Source organism: Temnothorax curvispinosus, unplaced genomic scaffold (genome assembly GCF_003070985.1).
Source record: "Temnothorax curvispinosus isolate PA1 unplaced genomic scaffold, ASM307098v1 QBEX01000525.1, whole genome shotgun sequence".
Classification (NCBI taxonomy): domain Eukaryota; kingdom Metazoa; phylum Arthropoda; class Insecta; order Hymenoptera; family Formicidae; genus Temnothorax; species Temnothorax curvispinosus.
In genome coordinates, this window is record NW_020210305.1 from 2241960 (window position 1) to 2254389 (window position 12430).

The following is a 12430-nucleotide window of genomic DNA, read 5'->3' on the forward strand; positions in this document are numbered from 1 at the left end:
TCTCTTCCGCTTCTCCTTCTTTTATTTTGGTCCTTTCTTTTCTCGTAACCTCTATCCACGTCCTTTTCTCTCTTTACTTCTGCGACTGGCACTTCACAATCCTTTCTGGGACATGGTACGTCTGTAAAAAAAATAACGGGTGAGTTATTTCATATCTTTGATCGTCACTTGCAGGAGTATTTGCATGTGCGCGTTATCGTTCAACGACGCAGTTTGTAAGATGGACACGAGAAAAGAAGACTTAGAGTCCCCCGGATCCCGGGGGAGGTTGCATTACCAGATTGTCGGTCGGGTAAGAATCGGAGAGAGTCAGATCTGTTATACAGCATCGGGCCGATTCGTCCTTCTTCTTCATTTTCCCCGTCTTCCTTTTTCTGTCGCGAGCATTCCCTTTGTCCTCGTCCACTTCCACTTCTCGTTTTCCGACGTAGAATGTCGTTTCGAAACGGACGGGCATGGCTTTCTTTCTTTCTCCACTCCGTAGACCTGCGACAAGTCCTCTTCCCGAGAAAGTCGGCGAGCGTACGAGTCGAGAGAAGAATGCTTTGGAAATCAGTTTTGCCGGGCAATTCATCGAGGAGAGAAAGCAATGCCGGGTTATCGATGAGAACGCGCAACGATTCGATCTCGCGGAAAGGTTTTTCGACGCGCTGTAAATTATATCGACATTAGTTTTATAAAATTTAATAAAATAAAGTTTTTAAACCTTTTATCATTAATTTTTTTATATTGGGATTTACATGCGATTTTATATTATTATTTATTTATGTTCCTTAATCTAGTTAATTATTTTAGATTAAAACAGAGATTAATTTATAAAATGGTAACAAAATTAAATACGATTTTTCAGACAAGTTATTTAAATATTTATTTAAATAATGTTACGAATACATGGAAATAAATTTTATATACAATTCAAGGAAATATTATGTAAAAGAGAAAGAGAGAGAGAGAGAGAGAGAGAGAGAGAGAGTGTATAAACGAGAAAAAAATTCTCAATATAACTTATTTTTACGTTGCACATTTTCGAAGCGTCGACTCATCGACTTTTTCTAAAATAAGTTTACTTTTCGAAGTTGCCTCTGTCTTCTAGTGACACTCGATAAATCGCCGAAGTTCCGCGCGTGACAGGTCGAACGCTTCAAGCGGTTTGTGCAGAATCTAGATTTATAAATCGTCTCCGCTGGAAGTGTTTCACTGTAGTATTCAACTTTGGCAGGGCATCGCTCGTCTATGGTGCCTGGGCAAGTATTTAAATAGAATGCGTTCTGAAACCTTCCGCTATCTGTTGAGAAGAACGCGCGTCTGCGACGTGAATGTACGACGTTGAATGTTTCAAAGAAGGTGAAATTGGATCATTTATTTAACACCCTCTCACACACGTATCGGTATAAGGTAGATGGAATAGTGAAAAAATCATAAGCAAAATACGTATGTATATGTAATTCTGTACATTGCCCGTTAGCTCGCACATAAATCAATATTTTATAAGTGGAGTACAAATTCACTGTTATAGTATCTTGCAAAAATCTTTACATATCTCATTATAGCTCTGCTATGAATGTAGATTCTTGCAAATATACGAAGTGTTTTAAAGTTATTTATTGTATATCACAGCCGCTGAAAGCTAAACTTCAAATTATTTCAATTATATAAATATTCAAATTATAAACGAGTTGTAATGTGATTGACAATTTAACGATGCTTTCTATCTATCGTTTATTTATATCGTTGTTCGGAGCAATGTTTACTCCGATCGATCCCAATCTTTTAATTACCACGCAAATACGGGGGGGGGCCTGCTTTTATATTAGTCGTGCACGTTTATTATTATGACGAGTTATCGTGTTAAGGGTTGCCCGGATCGCACCACGCCTTAGGGTGCTATTACATCAGTCGTATGACATGCTCGGTCGACAAGTCAATTGCTCCACGTGGCAAGGAAATTGACTAATTCGACAGTATGATTAATACGTTTGACAATCGTGCCATATATGCAAGAAGTATAATATCAAGCATGATAGATCCATTTAGAGTCTAAATTTAGTTAACTTTTAAATTTAATAATATCAATGCCACGTTTTGACACTTTAAATTAGACAAATAAGAATAGAATTTGAACGTATAAAAATAGATACATCAATATCTTAGGTCTTTAATTTCTTGCATGAAACGCTTTACTTCACATCGCCTCGAGATCGGGAACGGATGAGGGATAATCAACGTATTTGATTGCTCCTGTTATTGCAAAAAAACCAAGTACAAGAGTATCGTCGATCTCGAATTCTTCCCTTCCGCTGCAATGATCGTTCATAGCGAGTGCTATATTTTCTACCACGGCGTTTCTTCCGGTTATTTTCCCCGTTTTTCAACCGAGCACAGACTCCGTATGTTATTGCTTCAAGAAACATTTGGTTTCAAGTGGTGAAAGTATGCTTTTGAATGGTAAAAAAGAAAAGAAATGGGAAATAAACATGGTCTTCTCCGCGTTCACAAAACCCTCTTCTTTCAGAATCAAAAATGGAAAATATCCACCCGCGAATTATGGTAAACAAGCGTCGACTTTGCGTAACAATACCAGTTGTAAACACGATAGGTACTTTCATAACGATATGAAACAGCGTCGCGTCCGTTTTAAAATACACACGTTCCTGGAATTCACTTAGGTTCCACGTCACGGTAAAAATTACACGCAAGTTATTGTGGCAGAGCGCATCGAAACGCTTGGCCGATCTCTCTCGTACCAATATTTATTTACTCGCGGGTGACGTAAAAGGGTATACGGTGATCGCGATAACAAGTTCCGTTTGCACGGACTGAATGCTTTAAACGCCGACGAGACCGCTGCTCATGCTCGGCTCGGCTCGCCCGCTCTCTATCGCTAGCACGCGCCGCTTTAAAGCTTTTAAACCTCGGAATCATGACGGCGGAAAAGCTTATGAAATTTAATGCAATTGCGTGAAACGCGCGCTGCGCATGCCGGGCGCGGCGCCCGATTTCCGAAAAGCGTTCCGCTTTTTGGGCGTATGAGGACGTTTGTAGAAATATCGATTTGACATAACGGTTTCCACGTCGATTCCTTCCGATTTGCCGCGTCACGTTACATTCGATTCGCTCTTTCGAAAAATCGCCTCACCGGAAGTAACCCAATGCGAGAGAGCCGATATTTCTCCCACCGGCCACTCTTTTTTGCGGCAGTTCTTTCCGGGCGCCGGAGCGCCCCATCAAAGTCCACGAGGCGAGGAGGCAAAATTTCGCGAGGCAAATCGGGGGAAAGAGAGCCGATGCGCAACCGTTCGCGTACGACTCCGACAGAGCGCCGGGCGCCGCGCCGCGCGCACCCGATGTCCCTCGTTCCGGTAAAAGCTCTTCACGTCTCAATTCTTTCGCGTATCATCGCTTTCCGATACTCACCATCAAATTCTATCGTATTCCACACGTATTTATATACACATTTCGAAAGTAAACGATAACGACGTGGCGACAACAAACCTCCGGTTCGTCCGAGGTGTGTGTAACTCGGATATTTACATTTTTAAATTCTGCGATGATATCGATCCTCCGCGGTCCTGTTAAAGAGTATCGTTCCTCTTGAAACTCTAGACTCCTTTTAGGTTTGTCATTTAATTCTTACTTTAGGTCGTTAAAAGTTAAATATCCTTGTATAAGTTGATTATCATCGATAATCAAATTAATATCAATCATACAATGAAACTATCACATTTGCTTGTTACATAAACTGACAATTGGCAATCGTTTAACCCTTAAGTGCGCGGCTTTGTACAGCTGTGAAGGATCTTCTCTGGCTCTTCTGGTATTTCTTTCCCTTGTGGATGGAAAGGTCCTCTGGGCATTCCTTAAGAGTCCGGTTTATCATTCAGTGTCTTCCAGGATAGTTTAACGATAAATTACATAATTCCAGTCTGCATTATTCCAATTTGTAGTCAACATATACAAAGAGAAAATAATTGTTTAAATTAAACCGAATTGACATGTTTAAGCGTTGAGGCCAGCATGTAACCGTGTGCTCTCGATAGATCAATGACGGATCGCATCGGAGATGGACCTTGAGATTGAGGTTTATGTTATGCCAAGGCTGCCGTGCGCGCGGGGCTTCTACGTCGCGACATTGCGCGAAGTCACGAATAGTATAATTGAAAATCAATATTTACGCTTGGTTTTAACCCTTGTACGTCCCTCTCCCTCCCCCCGCCCAGACCATCCCCTGCCCCGCGGGTTCGTTCCTCCCTGGCGATTTACGATGCTTGTTCTAAATCTTTCGGGTTGTATGGCGAACGATTATGGTCGTATTGGCAAAGTGGTTTGCCAGTACAACCATACGGGCTCGCGGTAATCGCAATCGAATTAGGGGACGATTCGTTTTCTGCCGCAGCGTGCGATCGGAATTTTTATAAGTCCGTCGCGATCCCTGACGTTGACTTGAGAGCACGAAGTATCTTGGGCGAAACGTCACAGTTGTCTATGTTACTGCGTCTAAAGCGTAGAGCGATTTTGCACTCTGCTAGTCGGTAATCATCTCTTCTGGAGCAAGTCGTGCTTATATTAAAAAGAAAATCAGCCGGTGTTGTATCGAACTTTAATTAAATAGATGGTTACGCCGCTGCGGGATCTCCGACTATTTTCGAACGAGTACTTACGTTCATTTACTCGCTGGGGATTCATTAACGGGCCAGCTCAACTTGTTATTTACCGCGTTGAAATTACGACGTGATACCCTCGGCCGTAGTTATTTTTACAATAGCCGTCCCAAGTTTTTTTTTTTAAACAGATCTCGCTATCATGCATTGGCTGACTGATAAGCGATTCGCATTTTTTGTATTTTGTACTGCCCAGCACAGTGCTTCGCAGTTCATGAAACGGGATATTAATTAACGTCAGTTATATACTGTGATAACGGTAAAATGAAATAGTAGAACAGGACCGGCGCGTATTTTTTAGGCATTTCATTTATTCCGTATTACACATGTATGACATGGTCTATTGTTCATTCGTTTTTAACGACAGTAGAATAAAATTAAAGTTAATTACAACTGAAATAAAATGAAAAATATAAAATTGATAGTATATCATTCGATAAAAATATCAAATAAAAAAATGTATCACTTTATGTTTGGCGGATCACATAATCTCTTTTCAACAATCAATTAAAAGAATATACAGTTAAATTTGAACATTGCGATTAAAAGTTAAATTAACAGTATGTATGCGAAACAGAACAAAAATAATTAAATGGAGAAATTGAGCAAAATCATTATTTAATGCCATTTTTTCCAGATCAATTCCAGAAAAATCGTACGATATCGCGCGCTAGGCTTATCATTAGTCTTATTGGCAGTCTCGTGATGTGCGAAAGTTTGCTCGCCCTCGAAGTCGTATGGATGGAAGAAATAAATCGTCAAAGAGTTGAGCGCGCTCTTTTAGGAAAATTGTCTAAAAAAATTCCAAGCACAGCTAGTTCTAACTCCATGAAACGCGAGGGGAAAGTTTCTGCGCGTATAGAGTGACGCTCCACGATGACACTTTAACATTCCTCGTTCGTGAGTTTGTCTTTGGGCAGGTAAAAACGAATTTTTAATTTTATCACTTCTTCGTTCTCAAAGAGGTTCCGGGTTCATTGATATTAATCAGATGGCGGGGAGAGGGGTGGGGGCAGGAGCAAAAGAGCAGCGGACGAATCTCGGCGGCGACATTTACATTCGAGATGTACCGTTTTGTTAATTTGTCGTGACGTGGGTCATTTACCCACGGTAAATCCTCCGCGTATCTTCCATGATTAATCATCCACGAGGTCGTTCTGAAACTCGAGACGAGTTCTCCCGTCAGCGCCTGTTTCCTTATCACAAGATATAATGCGTTTAATTTTCGAGCGCTTGTTCTTGGAAGATCGATCGACGAAGAGATTTGCATCTCGCGAATTTGCTCTCTTTTACAAATGTCGGATGAAAGGATTCCTGACGAATATTGCGTTCGCTCAAAGACGGAATTAACGTGGTCGCCGCCGTTATGGAAGTTCGGACAAGGACGATCGCGCGAATCGCAACGCTCCGCAAAGTAGCGACATCAGAGCAGCGCTGCTTCATTAGGCGCGCGTCGGTGAAATTGCAGTTTCGTCCATATTTACCCTCAGTCCGGCAATACATTTCTCATCTGCGTCAAATCGTGTTGTTTACACGCGCCCGTAAGTTTAATGCTCGTCGCGTAACGTCCACATCACACGCGACTGCCAGGCGATGAGTTTTCTTATAAAGAGATGCGCCTTTATGTAGATACACAAATATATTCGGGAATCGTAATTACTACCATGTTAATTAAAAAAGATCCTGAACTGTTGCGAACTATATACGTGATAACAACAAATCCTGATTTATATTTTTACGTGAATGAAAAATGAATATTATATAGCAAAGAAAAATATTTCAGAAAGACAAAAAGAAGATAATAATAATAATATTAGAACCAAATGTTATAATATTAAATTCGATTTTACGATAATTAAAAAATTGTAGCAAATAAGTAATACGCAAATAAAGCTATGCGTAGAAAAACGGTACATATTTGCGAAAGCAATAACGTCAATTACCCTGAGAGTAATTACTGTTCATTCCGGAGAGGCGCATCTTCCCGTAAGGGTTGAACGAAGTCGATGGGAAAATTAAATTAATATCATCAAATTGACAGCCGATCGATATCCAGCAAGTCTCTGCTCGCTTATATGAAATCTTCATAAGCGAAATAGCCGCAACTAGTTTTGTAATAAAATCGGGATAATACCAGGTTTTTCATAAACGATAATGCGTCGTATCACGCAGCGCGCGCGTTCTTCCGGGGCGCTTTTAATAACCGACACGAAAGGTCTGTATTACGAGTAATGACGAAATAAAAAAATATGATAACCGTGGCGTGATCTTGCGGTACGTGGTAATAACCGCGGGGCATACCGCGGGCGCAAATTGCGCGCCTCGAGGAAATTAGTGTTTTGCGGCGGAGAGTCAAGTGCGCGCCACGTAAACTTATCGGGCGCGCGTGAATCTAACCGTTCGCGTGGAAGTTCTCGTGTCACCGTGCAGCGCGTACGATAATTCGCGCGTTAAATTGCAAGCGCAATGCAACATCTTCGATCTTACGCAAAAGACAATAAATAGGTATCGAAACTTCTGCAATTGATGACAGAAGTGGTTTATCGATATTTCATTATTAATATTTTTTAGTATCGCCTTTAGCATTTATATGTGTAGCTTTTTATATTTCGTGGTATTTATTTGTCTACAAAATTGTGAAGATAAGATGTATAATATGAAAGATAAAGTAAGATAAAGATAAAAAAAGTGTAAGGAAGATAGAAAAGTAGAAATTGAGATAGCAAGGGGGTAGAAACTGGATCCGATGGGCCAGGGCGGACGAATTAGAGTGAACTGCGAAGGATAATCGACCCACGGGGACAAAGACAATTAGACGGCGCGGCCTGTTTATTTGTACATCTCCGGCGAGGCTCGACGACGAGAATACGAAACTTGGTCGGTGAAATGAATCGCGGAGTGGAGGGAATGGCGCAGCGAGGATGTCGGGCCATGTATTTGAGGGGAATGGCGACGACATCGACGAGGCATCGGTACGGTTGCCGTTATGGGCCATAATGGCGTCAATAGTGCTGATTATGTGACCGCATCCGTTCGCGTACGCGTCGGGTAGCGTGTATGCGACGGAGGTCACATGCACTGTCAACATGCAACGAGAATGGGACCACCCTTGGAGTTTCGTGCCCTTACCACGAGCCAAGGTGGCAGCGGGCATGGAACAGGTGGCAGGAGGGGCAGGGAGGGTCGAGAAATCCTCGGATTTGAGAGCTCGCGCGCGTCGCAGCGGGGGAGAACGTGAAAGCTACGGGTGATCGGCGAGGGGACAGCAAATGAAGTGACAGTAGAGCGAGAACGTATTGGACCGGCCAGCCAGACGGACGCGTACGTGCGGCCGTCGCTCTCCACGCGAACGCGACCGACGCTCACGTCGGGCACCGGCGTTCGGTGCGCGTCCTGGACGTTGGCAGGATGAAGGGTCATCGAGATTGCACTCGGGACTCTCCCTCCAACGCGCCGATCCGACCGTTAGAGAAATTTTGATGCCGCGACGCCGATAACGAGCCACTGTTCGCGCTGCCGGATTGACTCCCTCATTTTCGCAATGTCGCTGGACCTCGCATGATCGGACGTATAAAGATAGAACTGTAATCTATCTTACGAAGGAATTCATTTAATCTTATACAGTCGCCCTTTCCACTTAGAAATCGCCAATTTTGCCGATTGCGAATGTACGTTCGGTGCATATCGCTTGAGAATGTATCTAATCTCTCGGTAGATAATTTTCGTTAATATCTAATCCTCGCTGACTGAATATTTTATTCGCGTTTAAAACATAGAGCTTAATCGAAAATCTATGAATGCTTTAAAGCTGATCAAACTTTATATAGCGAGCAATCGGATTTTGCGAGAAGAGAAGAGATAAATATTTGTAATGCCACATATAGAAATTTCAAAGTTCTGTAAACATATATAATTGGTTTGTTAGCTGTGTGTATACTAGAAAGAAAGAGGAAATAAACTAAACGTGCTGGAGTTAAAAGAAACGCTCAAGAAACGGATCTTGTAAACACTAACAATAAGCATGTCGTAGGCATTAAGCACACAGCAGAAATGAATCACACGGCGAGAGCGAAAAGTATCGTGAGAATTATTGTATCCGGTATATATCGGTCAATTAAAAAGCCGGCTAACACACTCCTGGAGTAATGTAAAAAGATAAGAGTTATTACTAGAAAATTACAAGAGCCCGCGCGCGGCCGGTTGAAACGGCGCAAGTAATAGTAAGCCCACTTCGATAATATGCCGCGATAAAAGAGTTCGCGGGCAAGTCGAGCGCGCTTAAAGCTCAGAACGGCATCGGTCTGCGCTCGGCCTCGGGCCGTTCATCGATCGGTCGTATTCACGGGTAGAGAAACAATTTCTCTCCCGCGGCAGCTCGTTAGCCAGACCGATATACGTAGTCGATACAGAATCGCAAAGTTGCCACCATACGAGCGGGAGTGAAATTCCGCGAGGACGTATGCGAACTCGCAAGTGGTTTCGATCGATCCTTTCTCATGCTCGCTCTTTCTCTCTCCCCCCTCTCTCTCTCTCTCTCTCTCTCTCGTGAGAAGCAGGTGCGCCTTACTGCTTCGTTTTAACATTCTATAATTCAAAAGAAGATGAGAGAGAGAGAAGAAGAAGGGGCGAAAAGAGAGAGAGAGAGAGAGAAAGAGAGCGGAAGAAAGTACCGGAGATGGTGAACGATTGCCATGAATCGGAGTGAGTACGCTGATACATGTTTTGCACGGTTGAAAGTTCCAGGGTTACTCATGATTTTCCCGCATATGCAAGCACCGAAGAGGTGTTAGAGCAACAAATTTTCCCTTGAAGAAGGAATTATACACTCGAGCTATTAACTTTTAGAATAATCTGATCCTGGTATAAATTACTGGCGGACTAAAGATAGATTAATTATGAAAATTTTAATGTACTACAAAATTCAATTTAGTATACAAAAAGCGCGCTCATTTTCATTCGGATTAGAAATTTGTTTATTATATTTATGAACCAAATTGTAAATGAATTTGTGAAACTTATGAAAAATGAGTTGCAATTAATATCTGAGAATCTCTTTCGCGCACGTAATAAACATTTAGAATTACCTTGCTGATTTCACTGATTTTTCGTTTTCTCCTTATTTGTCGATTTTAAACATCCATTTTGTCAGCGTATTATTTAAACTTCTAATGCAAGCACACGTTTCGCGGTACCATATAGAAACTTGACGTAGAAATATAGCATTGCCGTATATATATTTGATAAATTCGTCGGCGCGTGACTTAAAATTCTGCATGATATTATTTTTCTGCATTATAAAAAATGTTGTCCATTTGCCGGGCGGCGAGCAAAAAGCTTCCGGCAATAATCTGTTTAAATATCCGCGTGTTGCATATGCGCGCCGTTTTATTGCAGATTATACGTGGGAAACGTGACTTTTAAATTGGCCGCGACAGATGCGCGAGTTTACACGAGGAGGGGTTAATTCGCTATAATTCCCCAATCTCCAGTGAATTGTCGCGCACCGGTCGTCTGAAAATGTTCCATAGATTTCACGCAGGGAAAGAAACAAAAAAAAATAAATAAAAGAAATGAAAAAAATACAGAAACGGGTAAACGATGCGCTGGCTTGGCTCGGCGATAATGAGACAGGAAACTGCACTTTAGAGGAAAGTAATCCGAGGTCAACGACTTCGCCGCCGACAGGTATATCGATGGATCGATCAATTCATTATGATACCGATTTCCCCGTTCCGACAATCCGGCATTGGAATAATTTCAATAAAGCGCCAAGGTCACGTCTCGAAGGCTTATTCATGAAAGTCTTCCCTTAGACATTTGAATATCAGTCACGGAATAATATAGCGTTCGGCTCGATATTAAAAGATCGCACGATCGCATCGCGATTATGTTCCTCGCAGGATCCTGAACCCGCGCGCTCATCAGCTTCGAACGAAGAGGGGGGCGGGAGGCCAGCTTACGCGCGGAAATCGCGAGGGTGGGAGGAGGAACGCGGAGGGGGGGGACAGTCCGCGGATTTAACCCGGGCTGGTGTCAGCTGGGCAGCATAATTAATTATCTCGCATTACCGAGCCAAAAGTGATATGTTCGGTCGTTAAACGTGGTCGAAAGGGAGCATCGAGACCCGACGGGGCTCGTTTTCCATCACGGCCCGTCGTGCGATATCGTCCGTGTCGCGATGTCAAGTGCATTACGAGACATGCACTCATGACGTGTCGCGCGCACTCTCGCTTATAAATCAAGCTTGTCCACCCGTGTCAATACTAACCGGATCAAAGTGAGTTTGTAAAAGTCAAGGGGACGTGGAGATGAGTTCCGCGCTCAAACATTCTCGTTTCCGCGTCCGCCCACTCCGCTCAATCCCAGACCCGATCGTCTCCCCTTCGTCTCCTGTCCGCCGCTCGTTATAATCCCTCCTTTCGCGGCGCGCTTATTCATGTGCTGGTAACGCGATCAATGCTTCTGGCACGAGCCATGCCTGTATCGGATACATGCCAGCAGATAGTATCTGTCCGCATCGCCTGTTATCGATTTTCCAATGGCGGCTCATCTACACGGACTTGCTTTATTACGCATACCGTGGGAATTGTTTGGTCCATTACGCCAAGAACCGATTAGGCAACTAGTCAATATTTACGAGGCTCGAAAAGATCTGCAAATTTCGTTGAACATATTTACTTAGTAGTAGTTATAGTCGGTGAAAGGCGCGACGGTTTTCATAACAGATATAATTTGGCAATAGTAGTGGCACGTGAAAATCGCAACGATATTAAATTATTGCGAATTACGTTTACACAAGCATTACGATTGTCCGGAATGTCTGATACAATTAAATGTACTTTAGTACATAAGTTATATAAAATATGTCTTACACGTTACAATTAAATAAACATGTAAAGAGGGCAGCGTAGATATTATAATGTACCTCTTCATGCAATAACTTATATCGTAACTTTAAATAAACGCAGTTAGCGTGGTATGCGCCGGTGAATAATAATGTTAAACAAGCACAGTTAACGCGGTTAGCGCCGGTGAGCGATAATTAATTTCATGCTTATTTCCGAAGTTACGGCACGTGCGTGCGTAGAAAATATCTCGACGTTCAGTGATCAGCCGCGGTACTCCCATTGTTAATGCAACCGTATTACAATTATACGTGGTATTACAGCCGCCATGCCGTGACATCGTAACCGTGCGATGGCCGGCTACGGTATCGAATTGCGGGATTTCGGGATTTCGCGAAAATCTTTTCCGATAGCGCCCGGTAAAATATGCATCGATACATATTCAAACGTCGACATACATCTCCCCTTCCTCTCCTCTTTCTTCGCCCCCCTCTCTCTCTCTCTCTTTCTCCCCCCCTCTCTCTTTCTCTTTCTCTCTTTCATGAGTTTCGCACGAGTCGTTAGCGTTAATCGCTTTCCGGCGGTCTACGATCAGCCGAGCAAGGAAACGGCCGGTAGACCAACCGTTTACATCGGCTGGAGATTTCAAATTCTATCTGGCTCATCCCGTGTATCTTTCTTTTTCTTGTTCTTTCTGCATCCAATTATTATTCCTGAATACGAAGAATTACGATTTGCCAACGCGTTTATTCTCCATCGAGCTCTGCCGGCCCTCGAACGACCCGCGAATATGAGTTTGTTTCTCCCGGCAGAATTGTTTCAGAAAATGGAGTTAGCGAGGAGCGAAAATAATATTACTTTCGTGCATACGCGTCAGCGTCAGCTTGTCCGCGTCATATTTATCGGCGAAATAAATAATAATTAACG

At 42.8% G+C, this 12430-nt stretch overlaps 1 long non-coding RNA gene across 1 annotated transcript in view; it reads left to right on the forward strand.

Moving 5' to 3' along the window:
- The window catches only part of LOC112454707, a 218199-nt gene that overhangs the window by 102385 nt on the left and 103384 nt on the right, over nucleotides 1–12430 (forward strand). The window lies entirely within an intron of this gene.